At 38.0% G+C, this 20435-nt stretch overlaps 1 pseudogene; it reads right to left on the bottom strand.

Moving 5' to 3' along the window:
• Nucleotides 1-248: 248 nt before the first annotated feature.
• Nucleotides 249-581, bottom strand: LOC144369782 (SOSS complex subunit B2 pseudogene; annotated as a pseudogene).
• Between the last annotated feature and the right edge of the window lie 19854 nt (nucleotides 582-20435).

Raw genomic sequence — 20435 nt, 5'->3', positions numbered from 1 at the left:
GTGCAATTTTCAGAGGATATCCAATAACGTTTTGCTCTAAAAATATATGCCCCTACTTTTCAGTGTTCCCATTCAACAGGAGACTTGAGCAGCTTAACAGTTTTGCTATGAAAAGAACCACTCTTCTTAGCAAACCAAAAACGTAAAAGGAAACCAATAAAGGACATATTTTTCACAGTTAACAATAAATAAAAGTGCACTAAGTGTTCAAGTAGGGCACGTAATTTAAAAACTACATGTGACTATTTGGCATAGGTCATCTTTTAAAGGCTCTCCGAGGGTCCCTGCCATTACTTATTGTGGTCACGACTGTTTGATTATTAGCAGCTCCTGGTAGCTGTGTATTGATAGGTCCCCGGGTATTGCTTCTACCAGCATATGAAAGTTGGTATCCCTGAACCTATATTACTATCCATGGAATTAGTCTTCTGTTCATTGTGTGCCCCTTTGTTCTGCGGTCCTTGATAATCTGGGTTGGGCTCACTGAAATTTGGCACTTCTGAATCAACCATACAAAATTCTACAATTTTTTGAAGTTCAACACCCTTTCCAGTATAAATTGTCAGACATCTTTTCCACATGGATGCATATCCTCGGATTAACCAAATAATATCTCCTGGCTGTATGAGACCTCCAATCTCATCCCACACGGAAATAGTGATGCTGCCCATTTTATCTGCTACTTTGCACCATCTAACATCATGGTCATCTTTGGTTTTGGTCACGCGTCCTATCTCCAGGACAATAAAGATGACATTTTGTCATTGCTTTTTGATAAACAGATTTTCATTACATTTGGTTTCCTCCTAATTTTTTTTACCTAATTTTAATAAAATGGCCACTGGATATCATCATATATTTTAGTAGCTTTTGACATAATTTTGCATTTAACAGGATTATGAAGATAACTTTTCTAAAATTGGTAATAGTTATTTTACTATATTTACACTAGTTGGCTCTGATATTTCAAACTTTTAATGAATTGCAGAGTTCTGTATATTGATACTCTATTCAGAAAATCTGACTTTGTGTTTATGAGCAAGACATATGTCTCCTCATGTTTCCTCCTCTGAACTACAGTTTATCTTTTTTTTTTTTTTTTTTTTTTTTTTGCACCGGGGGACTGGACCCATGGGTGCTTTACCACTGAGCTACATTTCCAGTTTCTTTTTATTTTTATATTTTGAGACAAGGTCTCACTACCGTTGCTTAGGTATTCCCTAAATTGCCCATGCTGGCCTTGAACTTGCAATTGATCCTCCTGCCTCAGCCTTTTCAGTCCCTGGGATTACAGGTGTGGGCCACCATACCTGTCATCAAAGTTCTGCTATTAAAATGATGCTATCTTCCTAAGAGAAACAGGATCATTTCCATCTTACACCATGACCTGGATTAGCTTAGATAAAATCAGAATGATCTATTTTTAAAAACTAGACAAAATATATCTTTGAAATATGTCAAGATTGGTGCCTTGCTCAATGTTGTATCTAGCACTTTCTATCATCTACAATCACCTAATCTGTTCTCTCCTTTTATTTGGAATAACTTGTCAATTTTTAATTCTAAAAGTATCATTTTTCTCTAGTTTCCAAACTTCTACTAAAAGCCTTCTTGGTGCCAGCTCTCAAGGTTTTTCTCAATTCTCAACTACGCTACACATGGATGTCCTTCCCATTCCATGTTTTTATAATTCAATTTCTCGTCTTTTCCTATAGATTCTTGAATGCATTTGATTGTTCAGAAATCAATGATGGATTTATTCTTCCTCATATTTTATTTTTCCTCATTACTTTCATTTTTATGTTTATAAACTTTCTGTTTATGCTCTATTATTTTCTTTTCTAATTCTTAAATTATTGGTAATAAGTTGAATTCCTTAAATATTTGTTGCGGTATGATCAGAAAAAGTAGGCTGGAAAGTCTTTTTATATGTAAAATTTCTTGGTGGCCAAGTACATGTTCAATTTTTGCAAATATTTTGTGAATATGTAGAGGAAAGTATATTCTTTTGAAAGCTGTCAAAGTCTCTCTTTATGAACTACATTAATTTTATGCAACTATTCATTTTGTTGACAAAGTGTGTACAATTCAAAATGAAGTATATTGAAATAGCTTACTTTATTTTTATTCTTATCAAGTTCCTCTACTAAAAGCTGTTGGGCTCTTCAGTCCATATTCATTCCTGGTTTGTCTCTTTCATAAACTGTGTCACTCATTATTACCTCTCCTCACCTCAAATCCTAGGATTTACTAAGATACATTAGTAACTTCAGTTCTCTACTATTAATTATTTTTACATTGGAGTGCTTCCTTCTCTGTACTTAGCATTTCTACCATATTTAATCTATTTATTTAGTGTTTATGGCACATATTCTCATCTGTGTCATGGTCACAGTCAGCTTTCCTAGGCTTCTCACTTATAGCCAACACAGCACAGGTGCAGGCGGCCCATGAACACCCCATGAGGAGATGGGAATTAAGATAAGAACTGATAAATGTTCTTCCCAATGCATCTCAAAAGGGACCTATGCGCTGGGCACAGTGTTGTACCAAATATCATCTTAAAACCTTAAATCAATATAATGCACTGGAAAATGTATTGGTTTTTTTGTTCATTCATTTTTTAATTAGAGTCTAGATCCATGTGAAAATTCAAACCTAAAGGTGATATATATATATATATATATATATAATATATATATATAATCTTTCCACTTATTTGGAAAAAAAATCCCAGTGGCTCAGGAGGCTGAGGCAGGAGGATCACGAGTTCAAAGCCAGCCTCAGCAATAATGAGGCACTAAGCAACTGAGTGAGACCCTGTCTCTAAATCAAATATAAAATAAGGCTGGGGATGTGGCTCAGTGGTTGAGTGTCCCTAAGTTCAACCCCCAGTAACCCTCCACACACCAAAAAGGGACCTTTGCATGCTTTCCCAAACACCAAACATTATCTAAAAACCTTCAATCAATATAATGTTCTGGAAAGTGTGTTAGTTTTCTGTTCGTTCTTTTTTTTTTTTTTAATGAGGGTCTAGATTCCATGTGAAAATTCAAACCTAAAGGTGACTCTTATATACTCTCTCCACTTATTTGGAAAGAAAAAAAAAAGAAGAACAGAAACTGTGCTTCCTTAGAAACAATAAAACTTTAGCATTTTAGCCACACTCCAGTATTTGAACAAGTATGGAACTACAGCAGACGTCCCTTCTTTTTGAGATACCGCTCACTGGTGATTTGAATGGTGCAAAAGTTCTGGTGAGTTTGCAAGTTTCTTTTACCCTCCTCTTTTCCTTAGCTCCTTCCTGCTCAGAGTTATCACCCTGGAGATGTGGCAGTGCATGCCCAAGATATTAACTTCCGTGCTGGTGACGGCTTAAAAGGGAATACCTCTCGGCAATTTATACTCTAAAACGTCCTCCCCTTTGTTCTCATGGGAAGCCTCCTTAAGCCAGCTCCTGGGTCTGAACAGTCCTTCAGAAAACACATCTTTCAAGTTTATAGGCAGAATGCCACAAGCTGCTGCCTTCAATAAGCGGTCCTCTCTAATCACTTTTATAACATACTGTCTCATCAGAAAGCAAAACTTAAGATAAACGGCAACCTCAGATACTTTCACAACAAGCCCTGGTGCAAAAGGGTTTCCTCTCTTCACAAAATTCCATTCAGTCCTAATGCAGGCAATGGTCTATCCATCTTCTTTGACTTTTTTTTTCTCTCTCATTTCTTCTCAAGTCAGAGGTAGTCATACATAAGCTTGGTGGGATCAAGGAGAAGCAAATCTCTCTTTTCTGAGTAAGATTTCTAAAGCATAGTTGCTTAAAACCTAATACTGCCTTCCCAAGAGTGATCAGTTACACAAAGAGCTCAATACACTCCCTGGTATACAGTAGGTGTTCAACAAAAGAGGATTTTTCTAGTAGAAGGTTCTTGTCCCAGTTTCTCCCTACAGTAAATTATGTTTGAATCTTGAAATGAAAGAAGGACAGACAGAAAGACAAAGAACAGGGGGAGGCAAAGAATAAAGCATTCTGGCTTAATAAAAAATGAAGCCACCGTTCAGGAAAGTTTATGGCTCCGTAGGGATACGTCAGGATTTTTCCAGAATTCTTTGCACCACAACCCTGGATAACTTTAATAAAACCCACAGCATAAATGCCATTGGTATATGAGAAAAGTATTTTTCATCTATTTTCTGGAGATTATTTCTACTGAATTGTTTTGGTATGTAAATAGGTAGTTTAGCACTGAAAAAACTTTTCTTTCTTTTGGGCCAATCATGGCACAAAACATCCCTTCCTGGGATAGGCTGGTGTTACAGCTCAATCCCTGTAGTATAACACTAACAACAAGAAGTCGACACTAAGACTAATAATAACAACAACACAAAGTGCAAACAGAACTTATTACATGTTTAACATCTGAAAGCCAATTCCTCAATTCCTTTACTTAGGAAAGGGCTTTTATACCTCTTTATTCCATTTTCTTATGTTTGGGAGAAAAAAAAAGCATGGAGAGAATTAAATACCTCACCCACGGTAACCAGCTAGAAATCAGTGGCTGAAATTTGAACCTAAATCAGTCTGACAGTAGAGCCCACGCTTGTATTCATCATTTTGTCATTTGTGGTCATCACAACTTACTAAGCCATAACTTCTTGATGCTCTGACAGCCTTCACTGGAAATAAACAACATGACGGCACCCTCACTAGTCATAGCTAACCTGAACTTTTCCCCTGCTTCCCCTGGTAATCAATTAACCAAGACATGGCTTCCAAGCCTGAGGAGCCCCTGTAGAAAATGAGAACCTTGTTATATGATCTCCAAACTCGCTTTCTTCCTTTTACACCCTATGATTCCATGTTATCAAAGATCAAGGTGGCCAAACACAGTGGAGCACACCTGCAATCTCAGCTACTCAGGAGGCTGAGCCAGGAGGATCATAAGTTCAAGGCCAGCCTCAGCAACTAAGCAAGGCCTTTAGCAGCTTAGCAAGACTATTTCAAAATAAAAAATTAAAAGGGTTGGGGATGTGGCTCAGTGGTAAGTTATCTGGTTCGATCTCCAGTACAATTAAAAAAAAAAACACAACAATGTGGTAAGTCTGTTCTGATGAGTCAGTATGATAAAATACAATCTCAGCCATCAACAAAAGGAAAAATAACAATATGAAAAAGGCATTATGAGTTGAGGGTGGTGGCACATGCTTGTGATCCCAGCGGCTTGGGAGGCTAAGGCAGGAGGACCATGAGTTCAAAGCCAGTCTCAGTAATGGTGAGGTGTTAAGCCACTCAGTGAGACTTTGCCTTCAAATAAGTATAAAATAGGACTGTGGATGTGGCTCAGTGGTTGAGAGCCCCTGAGTTCAATGCCCAGTATCCCCTACCCCCCCCCCAAAAAAGAAAAGGACATTCTGTTAATAAAAGTCTTTTCTCCTTAGGAGATGGGAACCCTGTGTATGGTGTGCTGTGCATCTGTTTCCTAGGTTTCAGCTATGGGTGCTGTGCTTTATTTATGAGTCATAAAGCTGTAAACATCAAGTGAAGAATACAGTACTGAAACCCCAAGTGATACTACCCTCTTGGAATCAGAGATCACTTTGTCATCATAATGGGACTCACTGGGATCCAGAAGGCAAGTAAAGTTTGAAGTACTCTAGGCAAAATTACCAAAAGTGCTCAGCAAGAGGCTGACAATCAAAATTGGATAAACTAATACTAATTTAAAACTCCTAAGGAACCAGTGTGCTCCATGTTTTTTTGTTTTTTGTTTTTTTTCACTAAGAACCAATCAAAGGGACTGGGGCTGTGGCTCAGCGGTAGAGCGCTCGCCTAGCATGCATGAGGCACTGGGTTCGATCCTCAGCCCCACACAGAAATAAAATTAAGATATTGTGTCCATCTAAACTAAAAAATATACTTTAAAAAAAGAACCCATCATAAATTGGAAGAATGACAAGGAATAGCAGGACAAGCAGTGGGAAAAAGTAGAGTCAGAGAAGGGTGGAGAAAGAAATAGGATGGAGAAACAGAAAAGAGGAGAAAGTATGAAAAGAAAGGAAAGGGGAGGGAAAGGAAGAAGGACAAGGGAGGAAAAAAATCAGGGAAGACGCAGGGAAGAAGAAAGCACAACTTTCCTTTGGCCGTGAACACAGAGCTCACATCTGCAACTATTTCTTTAGCTCCAGATGTTTCTTCATGCAGATTAGTTCTAAACTCAATAGAAAATAAACCTTGATGTTTTATCCTTGCTATCCCCCATTCTTGCAGATATTTTAAGATTCCATTGGAGAGGAGCTATATTACTTAAAACCTAAAGAAGAGCTATGTTCAAATACACATGCATATATACACATTGATATCTATATTCGACCAGAAAAAGTATTTCTGCAACTGTCATCGCTGTGAAATTATCCATCATCCATGAGGTAATGAGAAAAGGCAGAGATTGTCAAACTTCCCCACTGCGGGTCATTTCTTCAGATGTCAGCTTTGTAACCCAGAGCGTCCCCATAACTGTAAATTAAGATGTGTCGGTAGCACCCAGCATAAATGTAAAACATTTGCTTTTGAGATGTCTCTTCCCATTTCAAGGGAACAGCACAGAGGGCATCTTTCTCTGTCTTACTGCTCCAATAAGACAGGGGAAGGATCCCTGGTGGAAAAAAAACTAGCGAGCTGCACTGTCATCATTTATTTAAGAATAAGCACATCTATCTTCTTTCACGGAACTGGTGCCAGCAGGAGTTAGCTTGGAGCAGCTAAGAAATAAGTTCTGAGGGCAAGAGGCAAGAAACATGGCAAGGGGGTCAATCTGGGATCTTAATTATTTAAAGGTATATGGATAGAAAGTCTTCTAAAGTGTTTTCAATCCGCAATCCATGTCTACAGAAAGCAAGTATATCTAAGTGTATGATTCTGTTTTTCTTCCCCTGACAAATCAATTTTATCTGACCAACTAATTACCTTTATATACCTATTTGCTTAGTGAACATTATTTGGGAATTTATATATTATAGAGCCACAGATGTGATATACCAGTGGATCTTCTTGTAGAGAATTCATAAAAAGGAGGGATAAAATTTATCTAACTGCATATCAAGAATAATAACAGCTGACATTTCATGTTGAGTGTTAATAAGGCAGGCAAATAGGTACTATTATTATCCCCATTTTAGGGATGAGAAAACTAGAACTAAGAGAAAATACTTGTTTGCAAGTTTACAAAACCAGTTTTTTTAAAAAAGCATATAAACGCCACCCTATAACCCCTATTTTTAAATTTCATGCTCTAATATCTTAATGTTAATGATTTGTATCATTGGAGAACAATTAAGCATCGTGTGGGTTTATTTTTTTAATTTATTTTTTTAATTGTGAGTTTAAAGAAAGGAGGGAATTTTACAGCTAGAAGGGTCTGAAAAGATTTCATAGAGAAAGAAGCATTTAAACAAGGCAAGGTTTGATTCTTTGAAGAAGGGGCCCACAAAAATCATTCCACATGATGCAATTTTATCTACCTTATGTCTTAAAAAAACATTGTTATGAAATTCCTATAATTTCTTTCCAAGAGAATGCATCACACTGTCTATTCATTTAGAAACTGGTGAGAGGGGTTGTTCATGGTTTCCCCTGTTTTCTTCTACCCCACCAACACCTTTGAATAGAGAAGCACATCTCACAGGGAGACATTGATGCTGATATGAATGTTCAGGAGTGGTGGGCCTGAGAGGAGAGGTGTTCCACTGCAATACGCAAAATAATCCAGAGCAATTAGTTGAGTGGTGCTGAGGAGACTATGGCAGAAGGGCAGGCAAGGGATGGCACTGGGAAATCTCACAGCTATTACACTCCCTCAGGCATTCAGTATGACCTCTGGTCCTCCCAGCCTCCTCCATCAGCACTATTTTCCTCATAGCATGTGAAGTAATGCAGTCGGAAACATAATTTGCCTAGCCCTTAGAGAGAAGGTAAGAGGATTTGAATCAAGACCAGTCTAACAGCCACACCCAGGGTTTGTCCGTCAGCAGACTGTGAGTGTTGTCCACCTCCCTCCGGCCAGGGCCTCTGTCAAGCCTTATATCAAGGGGAGTGGAAAAGGCAAACACATGTTTTCCTATTTGCAAGAGCATTTCAGTCTTACTTGTTGGATGACTTGATATAACTTTTATTGAAAATACCCTACTTTAGGTCAGCTGTAAAATAATGAAAATAAAAACAAAGGCCATTCTGAGATAGAATAATCAAAGTAACCAGTTAGAGTCTATATGGAAGAACAGAAATGCAGTCAGTGGGCAAAATGTTTAGTAGCAAAAGCTAAGTGCCAGCCTGAGAAAACTTTATATCTCCTGGACTCTGTTCTTTAAGAATGGTCAGGATTCAAGAGCATCCCATTTCACTGCAGTACAGGGAGGTAGCTACAAAGGGCAAGTCTAATAACCAAGTACAGGATTCAATCATGAATTATGGAATATGATTGCAAGGGAATAAGGAGTTTATTATAGGAATTACACCTTAAACTGTGTCAAAAGATTTCTAGAAGGAAACTTCAAAAGAAAGGAGGAATTCACTTACCAGCCACAATGTGGGTGAATGATTTCAGTTTTCAGAGGTGCTATAGCTGAGATATTGGGTTTTCCCCAAAAGATCATGTGTGAGACAATGTAAGAAGGTTTAGAGGTGAAATGATTGGGTTATAATAGCCTTAACCGGATCTGTGTGTTAATTCCCTGATAGAGATTAACTGGGTGGTAGGCATGTGGGGTGTGGCTGGAGGTAGGTCCATAGGGCATGCCCTTGGGGTTTATATTTTGTCTCTAGTGAGGTGACTACCCCCTACTTTCTGGTGAGATGTTCTGAGCTGATTTCTTTTTTATATAAAGTTTATTTTTTAGATGTAGTTGGACACAATACCTTTATTTTATTTATTTTTATGTGGTGCTGAGGATTGAACCCAGGGTCTTGCACGTGCTAGGCAAGTGCTCTACCGCTGAGCTCAGCCCCCTGAGCTGATTTCTTCCACTGTACTCTTCCTCCATGATATCTGACCACACCTTGAGCCCCAAGGAACGAAGTCAGTCATCTATCGACTGAAACTTCTGAAACTTCAAGCTCCCAAATAAACTTTTCCTCCTCTAATTGTTCTGGTTAAGTCTTTTGTTCACAGCAATGAAAAAGCTGACTAAAACAGAGGTATCTGGAAGCCTGGCATGTCCACTTGCTATAATGGGTAAGTGAATAGGACTGGTTCTGTGGGAAATTGCTGTTTACTGTGCGTTCATAGTGGAGTGTTTCATAGTGGATCAGGGTCACGGTTGGTCAAAGAGTCAGCCATCAGACAGAAGAGCTGGACACCCAGCAGAATGAATGAAACCTACTTGCACATTTCCGTCTCTCATCCTCTGTATCCTCCAGGTCCTTCAGAGTTTGATGGAGGCTGCTTCACCTTTGCTTTCCAAAATCATACACTAATTCCAAACTAACAACTTCCTGAGAAGGGGTCATGAGAGATGGAGTCCCCATCAAAACCAAGTCCAAACTGAAAAGAAGTCAGCAAAGTACAACCTCTAGGCCACATCCAGCCCACCTCCTGTCAGTGTAAAGAAAGTTGGAGGAACATAGCCATGCTTGTTTATTTAGGTCTTGTCTGTGGCTTCATCTGTGCTGTGATGCAGAATTGAGTAGCTGCTGCAAGACCATAAGGCCTGAAAAGCATCTAAAATATTGACATTCTAGTCCTTCAAAGAAGAAATTTATTGTATTCTCCAATAAAACATCCAGGAGAAGAACCCTCATCACACTCAATCATTTATTCAGGGGCAGACTTTTCCTTTAAGTGGTAAACTAAGAACTCCTTGTTGCGCATTTCTAAATCCAGAGCTTAGATCACAGGGGCACTCCATGAAGTTCCTCAGATAAGGGAACTGAGCTACTATTTTGACCTGGAGTCTTACCTGAAGTGGTAGGAATCAGAACAGGATCCTCTTGGGGCAGATATGATTAAATTATAGGGAAGTGGTCAACATGGGGAAATGGCTCAAATTATGGAGTCCTATCCCTTGGCAGGGCTCTGGAACAGGACACCAGCCCTTTAGAAGTACAATTGGTGGTGGCAAAATAGGACCCAGGCATAAAGAGATCAGGGATTCTGGTCAAAATGAAGACTGTCCTGAAAACTGAGGCAGACAGCAGTCAACTTGAACAATGACTGGAACTACAGATCCTGTGTGAACTTTGATAACTGCTTCTCTTTTCTGAATCTGTTTCCTCTCTGAAAAACGGAAATGTCAGCTCTCCACATCTAGGGCTATTTTGAAGATAATCTGAGATGATGCCTCCTATGTATTAGAGCAACTAAAAACATCTTAGACTTCCAATAAATGGTCATTCACTGCTCCATCAAATATTTACTAAGCATTCATTCCGTGCCCAGGCACTGGACTGAGTGCTGGATATGAAGTATCTAAATTCCCTGTCCACGTGAAGTTTTCATTTTTACGGGGAAAGATCAAAAATAAATAAGCAAATAAATAAATGTATATCATTTCCGAAAATTAGAAGTGCCGTAGACAAAAATGAAGCCAAGTTAAAAATACATGTATTTACATGTGGGTGTGTATGTGTGTGTGTGTGCGTGTGCACATACATGGGGGGGGGGTGCTTTTCTTTTACATAACTTGGATGGAAATTTTCCATTAAGGTTACACTGAAACAGACCTGAAAAGAAGTGAGAGATAAAGTCATACAAATACCTCAAGACAAAGTGTTCTAGGCAGAAGGATCAGCACTTGCAAATACCACTCAAGATAAACTGTTTGGCAAGTTTAAACAGACCACTATTTTTTAAATGTCAATACTAGGCCTTAGTTTTGACATAAATATACTTGATATACTTGCTTAAAGCTAACATTTCATCTAGACTTGGGAGAGAAATTCAAGGAATCTTGTTCAAATGGTTCTAAGGTTGGCCATCAGACAATGCCAAGTAGATTACAATTGCAACTGATATGCCTGAAATTTTAAAATTACGAATTACCTAAAATATCAAGTCTAGCTACCATATTGCTCCTACTTGAAAATAAATTGAAAATAATTATTTATTGGGTACTTATAATACATCAAGTACATTCCAGCTACAAGGAAACTAAGGATGATTGCTCTAAGCTACTTGAGGGCAGGAAACCTCAGATGCATGAATATTTCTGAGTAAGAAAAATGTTGATTTCCCACTAAAATAAAACTATTCCATTTCCTACTTTCCACGCACTAAGACACATAAATCAACTTCATTTGTATTGAGTGTACGGTTAGAAAAAACTCTTTTTTTTTTAATTTGCCCCCAGAACATTGCCACTTGAGTGATAAACTGTTAAGTTTCCAGATTCCTCTGAGAATGCATCCAGGCGGTTTGATCTCAGTTAATGGCACCTTTTAATGATCTATTAAATTGCATCACCCACAGCAGAGCTGCTCTATGAAGCCTTAACAAATGCCAGCAATGCTCATGCACCCTCTCCTGTACTTTGGAAGCTCCAAAGAAAATATTCTAGGATAGTTTGCTATACCTTCATCAGGTGGTGAACAGCACTTCTGATAACTCTGGTCTCCCCAAAAAGCACAGTGGACAAAAGATTGCCTAACTCACTTTAAAAATTCAAAAGAAACTAACATCTCCAAAACTTTACAACCTTCATTTTAAGATGTTGGTACTCCACTGCTAGCCTAATATGTATCACAATATACTGGATCTATTCCCATAAATACTTAGCACCTAAAATATACTAGGCACGATTTGAAGTACTTTAAAATGTGAACATAAGTAATTCTTACAGAAATCCTATGAAGTCTTATTATATACTCATTTTACAGACAAGGAAAATGAGGCACAGAGGGGCTAAGTTCTTGCCAAAGCTCTTACACTCAGTAACTGAACTGGAATTTGAATTCAAGTCACCTAGCTCTTGAGAGATTCTCTAATATTAATAACTTGGTGGCTATTCTGACCTTTTTATTTGTTCTTCTTACTCCAGCTGTTGAAGGGTGGAAATAAGGTAGTATTTGGAAGAAAAAATGAATTGGGATAGGAGAACAGGTGTTTAAAGTCAGTGGTTTTATTTCTGAATTTAAAATTCATTTATTTGTTGCAGAAATGTTAAATTATAAAAAAGTAGATTTTAAAAATAAATCATTGTTCTCCATAATTACTGTGTCTGAAAACATTTAGTTTTTTTCTGTATATCAACTAACAAATGTGTTACAATTAGCATCTCTGCCTTTGCCCATTCTATAATATATTGTGGATATTAAATCATGAGTGAATATTCTTTGGAACACTATTTCCAGTGACTACATAGCTGGAATTCGTAAGAATATGCCATAATTTATGTTACTGCTGAATATGTATATTGTGTCTACATTTTATTTTTTATAATTATACATCCCATAACAATAAATATTTGAGTCCATCTCTGCTTATTTCCTCAACATGTGTTTCCAGGAATAAAATTACTGGGTCAAAGTATATACAAGCTTTTAAATGTTATTATAAACTCCTTAATAAATTGCCCTCTAGAAAGGCTGTAGCAATTTGGAAGAGCAGGATAATTATTTTTCTTCCTCCTCAAGCTTCTTCTTTGGATGGGTCACAGCCCATCTAGGAAACGTCCTAAGACAGACACCCATAGCCAATTACTTGCACACAATTCTCTTTGCACATCTCCCCTCTCGAGTGAGTCAAATCAACTGCTGTTCTATGGTAGCAAACAGCAAGCCAAGGACAAAACAGAACCAAGTGGGAGGTGGAGAGAGAACACCTATACCCACTTGGTTCTGCACATTTAGGGCTTGCGGTTTAGAAAGCAAGGACTGAATACTGATCCGTCATCTCTGCTTTCCAAAGCAATTTCAACGATTAACTTATGGTTCTCAACTCAAATTTCTGTAGAATGCAGGCAGGTAAAGCAGACCCACAGTGCTGTAGGGAAAAGAAAAAAAAACTGGGAGTGGGGGTACTTTTTATCCTTGTCAGAACTTGACCCATCTGAAGAGGGCAGCCTCTGCTTAGCAACAGCCGGTTGTGATCATGTGTGGATGCAACCCTAGAATCACAATTTTCCCATTCTTAAAAGGAAGTGGGGAATCCGAGATTTTTGAATGTGTGTGTAATCTCAATTTTAACATCCTGGCAAGGAACCAAATTTTAAAATTACTGCCCTAGTGACAGGACATGTTGTTCTAAATTTAACCTCTTCCCATTCCATTTTACTATACCTTCTTAATTTTATGTAAGCGTCTTAGACATAGCCAAAGGAGTAGCTGCAGGAGAGGACATTTGTAACCAGAATTCTGCCTAGGAAGCAACTAATACAGGTACTCAGAGATACTGCCATCTGCCATCCTTCCTGGTGTTGATCATTAAGATGGAGTGGGCTATAAAGAAGACAGCAGGCCCAACTGAGGGAGAAGAGAAACTAACTTTAAAGAATTCCATTACCACCCATGGGGTTGTGAATGACTACCACTTTAAACCTATCTAGTTACAGCTGAAGCATCATAGGAAGAAAGCCCATATTACCTGTGACATCCTGCTGCCGGCTTATCCACGACAGTCATTGGAAGCAGCCTGCACCATGATCTATTTTAAAATGTCCCCTGACATATTTTTATATTCCAGCACTAAAAATCTAAACTACTAACTTACCAAGCCTGAGCATGTTATTTTCCAATAAAATACATTTTTTACAAGTAGCTTTCTATCCCAGTTTCTTTTTTTTATAGGATAGTTTCCATTGTACAGAGGTACAGAGATACCCGATTGATCTTCAGAAACTTGAGAGATGGAAAAAGGCTTTAATGCATTGGAGCCCAGAGGTGATCCTTAACTTCTGACAGCTTGGAAATCACTTACACTCATATTATTTGCATAGTCTCTGATCCTAATTCTTTTCCCCTTGTGGGAATAGTATTACTACGTGGGTTATAAAAACAAACAGAACACTGAACGAAGCTACCAACATTAGTCTCAGGAAAAAGTGAGCACATTCAGGTTGATTCTTTGCCATAGGAATTCTTTCCTAACCTGCCTTCCAGATCATTATTCACTCCACTCACATCCCTATTAGAAGAACACTCTTCAGAGACAGAGCTGGCTACATTCCAGAAAATGTAGGGTGGTAGACTTTTGTTATCCCTATCACTATCTTGACTTGCTCAGGTGTATCTAAGCTCCCTTAAAAGCCTCACAATCCTTATTGAAGTAAGAGAGAAAACTGATCTGATGTAATCCAAAATTAGTGGATGAAAATGGAAAGCTACTGACTTCAAATTTTCCAGTATTGTTTCTTTTATAGAAAATGATTTGACTCTTTGAAAAGGACAGGCTTTATGTATCTTTTATTCTTTGCTAATAAAAAATCAAAGGAATGAAGACAAATTCAAGTCTTCCTGGAGATTTTAACCATACTTTGCATTGTAGAAGTTCAAACTGGTTGATATAACCTGTCCTGGATTGGTTCAAGGTCAGAAAAAAATTTTCTTAAGTGATGGCAGCAGGTTAGAGAGGTCTCCAGTGCTGTCCTAGAAAATGAGTCACCACCCTGAAACAGCAAAATAAACAGGTGGCCCCAAAACAACTTGTTATTTCAAAACAATAAGAAATGTTTTAGCCTATTCCGATAGCATCTTTAAGTACACATGAAGTATCAGTAAGCCACTGTCCTCCCTGTATTTATAAAGGACAAAGAGAAGCAACAGAATTATTATGTACCCTGTGTTTCTTCTTCCACTAACAGGAACACGGATGAAAAAAAATCACCATTGACAAAACAAAACATCTATAAGTAGAGAAGAAACCAAGTTCCCAATTTTTAAGACAGCCAAGATTCTGACTCAGCTATGGCCCTCCCTCCAGTGAAATGTGACAGGGTCCACACATAAGGCATCTGCTGGCTAAGTGGATAATGCTTCTGAGCTTCCATTTAGAAATAGACCCTTTCATTGGCATGCATCTTGCTCCTCAGACTGCTACCTGCTCCCAAGTCATTTTATCCCCCTGCCAAAATGAGATCTCCACCACTTCTTATAAGCCCAGCCACTGTTATCTCTTGCCTGTATTAGTGCAATAGTCTCCTAACTGGGCTCCGTACTTGACTCTAATCTCTGCATTCTATTCACAGAAAGGCCAGTTTGAAGTATGGTGATATCCATATAACATAAACTTAACCATTTTAAAGTAGGCAGTTCAGAGACATTTCATACATTTGTATCTTATACACCATCCATTCCAAAACATTTTCTTCACCCTGGAAATAAATCCTATACCCATTAGCAGTTATTCCTCAAACCTCCTTCCCTAAACCCCTGGAAACCACTAATCTGCTTTCTGTGCCTCTGGATTTCCTTTTTCTGGACTCATATAAATGAAATCATACATCATATTACTTTTATATTTGATTTCTTTCACTCTTCATATTTTCAAGATCATCCATGTTGCCACGTGCACCAGTAATTCATTATTTTATATGGTTAAATAACAGTCCATTGTACACATACCCCACATTTTCTTTATCCATTCATCAGCTATGAGCTTCTGAGTTGCTTCTGTTTTTCGGCAATTATGAATACTGCTGCTATAAACATTTATGTAAAAAAAATGCTGTTTTAATACCTGTTTTCAAGTATGTGGGTATATACCTGAGAGTAGAATGGCTGGATCATACGGTTTTAACTTTTTGAGGAAAGGCAAAACTGTTTTCCACAGCAGCTGCACCTTTTTACATTCCTACCAGTCCTGTACAGGGATGTCACTTCCTCCATAGCTTTACCAAGTTTCTTTTTCTTATAGCTACAAAAATCTTTTTATTGTTGTAGCTCAGTTAATATAACTCCTCTCTACTGCCCATCATTTAAAATAAAAAGCAGGGTCCTGAATGATTGGGGATAAGACTCCCTGTCTCATCTCATCCCCCATTACTTTCCTTCTTTCTCACTTCGTGCCAACTACATTATCCTACCTGTCAATCCTCAACAGTGCCACACTTGCTCCCACCTCAGGGTCTCTGCTCTTGCCTCTGTCTGTGATATCTTTCTCCACGATGTCTACATTCTACTCCCTTATTCCAGCTTTAGCTCAACAGCATCTCTCCTAAAATATTTGTCTTGAAAATTCCATATAACATAACCCACTGCTTAGGTTTCGGTTCTCTAGAAAATAAAGTATGATTCAAGAGTGAAATGCTGCCAAGCACAGTGGCACATGCATAATCCTAGCAGCTCCAGAGGCTGAAGTAAGAGAATCATAAGTTTGAGGTCAGCCTCAGTAGCTTAGCGAGGCTCTAAACAACTAAGTGAGACCCTGTCTCAAAATAAAAACATAAAAAATAGCTGGGAATGTGGCTCAGTAGTAAACCACCCCTGGGTTCAATTCCCAGTACAAAAAAAAAAAATGCAGCAGCAAGGTAAGCAAATCTAAGATGGTACTTAAACTGGGTCTATTATATCCATTTTCCCTGATTTATTTCTTCAAAGTATTTTCCATTTTTCTAAAACTAACTGCTTAAACATATTTATTTTCTTCTTGCCTATTGTCTCTAAACTATGTAAGTTTCATGAAGGCAGGGATCAAATCTTCATCTTCTTGTATTTCCAATGCCTCGAACAGTCCCTGACACGTACTAGGGAGATTTTTAAAAAATTTTTATCGAAGGAAAAATTAATAATTTATTGACCTCCTACTGCTATAAATCCAGATCTACTTAAGCCTTTTCCTGCCAGTTTTATCTTAGTGATTGGGATGTGAGATTTTGACTTCCAACTAGCATTAGAGAGACATGAAAGACTATCCCTGTTATCCCAACAAGAATAAATCAGAAAAGCCACAAAGCCAGAGTTTCAAAGTACTGAGAATGCAAAGAATGAAAAGAGAATTAAATGTAAAGAAATGAAAATCCTTCCCGAGGAAAGAGTCACAGCTGCTTCTATCCTGAAGGAGCAGTCGGAAGAGGAGGAATCCACCAAAATTTGGCTGGAGGAAACCAGCCAAATTTCAATAACCCTGTTTAGATTAGCATGACAAATTAGCATGCCAGAAACCCCTGCAATAGACCAAATCTCTTCCACCTACCAGATGTTTACCTTCATCAAGTGCATGGGGGTGGTATGCCTAAGGAAGAAGCGGGAAAGCATTACTGAGAATCATCCAGATGGGGACCAGGCCTTGCTGAAATGAAGGCAAAGGCATGCTGAGGCCATGCACTGCTAGCAGGAGAGGTGAGACAAACCTCTTCGTGCACCACAGGATCACTAAGGGTCAGGCAACAGCAACCAAAGACTGGGGTTGAGGTACAAGAGCTAAGAGATTCCTGTCAGTTCCTATATCATCCCTCTGAAGTCTCAGGGCAGAGCATCAGAGCCAAGAGAAATTTCCCAAGGTGTGGAAAGGGGGCAGGAGATCAGAGAAAAAAATGAACTAACCTGCTCTCCAGAAAACAACGGCCAGGCTAGAAAGTAGAGGGATATTTCAAGATTTCAGGGTATCCCGAGACTGACCCCACTGAAGGTAAAATCCACCCTCATAATCCCTAAAGGTAACAGTGAACCAAATCTAATGAAAACTTGGGCAACATTCAAACCGGAATCAACTGTGAAGTAGATTAATTCAACATGTTAGAAGAAGGGATGTGCCTTTTTCTGGTGTTGATATCATTTATTTTATCATCTACTAAACTTTATACAAAATGTAAAGTACACCATAAAAATATGAGACGTGTGAAGAAGCTAGATATAATGTGACCCATGGCCAAGAGAGTGAGCTATTACTACAAAGCAGACTCAAATTTGAACCAACATAAACTGAAGGATACAGTGAAGATGACCAAGGCATATAAATACAAGCAGAATTTCAGCAGAGAAGAAAATTACAAAAACTATAAAATGGAAATGAGAAATATGTGATCACAAATTCTCTCCATGGGTTTAGGCAGCTAGACAGGACAAGAAAGTGAACCATGAACTTGAGGTTTCCACACTGGCTCTTTCCTACATCCAGAAGGTTCCTCCCCACCACACCATGTGACTCACTCACTGCCTTGAGTTCTTATCTCTTGTGTCATTGCACATGGAAATGTATCTCCCAGACCCATGACAGATTTACTCCATATCATCTATTATGTTCAAGGTGTGTCTACAAATATATGCACACATGTACTCACATATGTATTTATGTTCTGATACATAATTATGCTGAAATTTATAAATGTCTCTCCCTGTTAGAATGTAAGACCCATGTAAGGGATTTCATATTGTTTAATGCTCTAACCCTAGTACCTGCCTTTTATACTGAGAATGCAGTAGCTGCTCAGTTGATATTATTGAATGGTTGAAAAGAGGAACATATGAATGAAGCCTGGGAGCTTCTCTACTTATAGTATCATGTGCCCGAAGAGTAGAAGAAAAACTATGAAGTCATACCTCCTCAGTTTGTGGTAGTATAAATTTAAAAGCCAGTAAGAACAATTTTCTAAGTAGAGGCTCAAATGACCAATTCTGTGTGACAGGGTTAATCCTGGTGGCAGAGAAGTGCAATGGAATTGGCAAAGAGGAAATTGAAATTAAGGAAACAAATTAAAATGTTATCCCTATGCCAAAGACAAAAGGTGGTAGGAGCTAGAACCAATAAAGCTGCATTATTAGAAGAAAATAAAATGTAGCATTGGCCTTTAAAAATACAGGGGGGAGCAAGAACCAGGAGGGCTTTGGGATAATTAAGCTTGGTGGTAGAGATGTGAACACAGACAAGCATTCGAAGATAGCTTTGAGGTTTCTACCTGTGGAAACTGGGAAACTACAATGTTTTTACACAGATAAGAAACACAGGAGCAGGTCCAAGTTTGTTGGTAGAAGATAGTACTTCTTTGGGGTCATTTTAAGAATGTCAAATGGAAATCTAGGGAGTAGAGGAAAACCTGCAATGGAACTTACTAAGGAGTCAGAGCTGGAAACAGTGATTGTACCCCTCTAGATGTATTTGAAGCTTTGAGAATAGCTGAGATTTCTCAGCTCTTTACCATCTGTGCTTCTCCGGGGGCTCTTTTCATGAGGTCCAGTATGGATGATATTTTTCATAAATATTTCTGTTTTCAAATGAAACATTCATTTTCTCAAGAATAGAAATTGTATCTTATGTTTTCTGTGCATTCTCCTCCACACCAAAAATTCCCCTGACAAGAGTAATGTTCACAAAACATGATTCATTTTTTGTTGCCGATATCTTAAAGCATAGGGTGTTATATTCTCTCGATTCTGAGTAATACTTATTTTCACATATCTGAAGTGTATCTTATAATTTATATAAGTAGTATGTATAGATGTGATTTTTTTCCAATTATATTTTTATCATATCTTCTGATGTAACTTATATATTGTTTTAGTCAGCTTTCTGCTGCTGGATCAAAATACTCGACAAGAATAGTTTTAGAGGAAAGGTTTATTTGGGGGTGCATGGTTTCAGAGGTGTTAGTACATAGATGGTGTTCTCCCTTCCTCAAGATCTGAGATGAGGCAGAACATCCAGGTGGAAATGCGTAGAGGAGAAAAGCAACTGGGAACGGGTCACCAGGAAGCAGAGAGAAAGTAAGCTTTGATCAAGAAGGACAAAATATATACCCTAAAGGCACAGGACCCATGACACCCTCTCCCAGCCACATCCTACCTGTCTACAGTTATAGTTAGTCCCTATCAGCACTTAATGTACTGATTAGGTTAAGGTTCGCACAACCAAATCATTTCACCTCAAAACTCTCTTGCATTATCTTACTCATGAGCTTTTGGGGGACACCTCAGATCTTAATCATCACATATACCTCAAAGCAACAGGAAAAGACATTGGACTGGAAGTCAAGATATGAGCATTTTAATCCAAGACCTCCTCAAATATTTATTTAGTCTAAAAAAAATAACTCAACTTAGTTATCAATACTTTTGTTTCTTTTCTTTTAAAACAAATCAAAAAATCTTCATCTCACATTTAGAAAAAGTTGAGACTATCATGAGCCTTGCAATCTTTGAGAGTCAAGGAATATTTCAGATCGGAATTAACAGTTAGAATTAACAAAACAATTTACCATTTTAAGTTATTTGTTCAGCCTTTGTGCTTCTTTTGAAAACAGACGTTTTTGTGAATAAACTTTTAAATAAATGCTATGAAACAAGATGAAAACACCTATTTTTTTCAGACCATAGATTCTTCAGATTACAACTTTATGTATTTGTATGGCCATATTAGCCTCTCTGTGATTTCCTCCAAAATTTAAAATATAATTGTGTAGACGACTGGGTAAAAAAACATTCCATAGTCTCTTTATAATAATGTAGTTCTTTAATTCTAGGACTCAAGAAATTATATATGTATTATCAACATTAATGAAAACATATTTAAAAAGAT

The sequence above is a fragment of the Ictidomys tridecemlineatus genome, chromosome 2 (assembly GCF_052094955.1).
Source record: "Ictidomys tridecemlineatus isolate mIctTri1 chromosome 2, mIctTri1.hap1, whole genome shotgun sequence".
Classification (NCBI taxonomy): domain Eukaryota; kingdom Metazoa; phylum Chordata; class Mammalia; order Rodentia; family Sciuridae; genus Ictidomys; species Ictidomys tridecemlineatus.
Note: the sequence above shows the minus strand (reverse complement) of the source record. Positions and strands in the feature narration are given on the sequence as shown.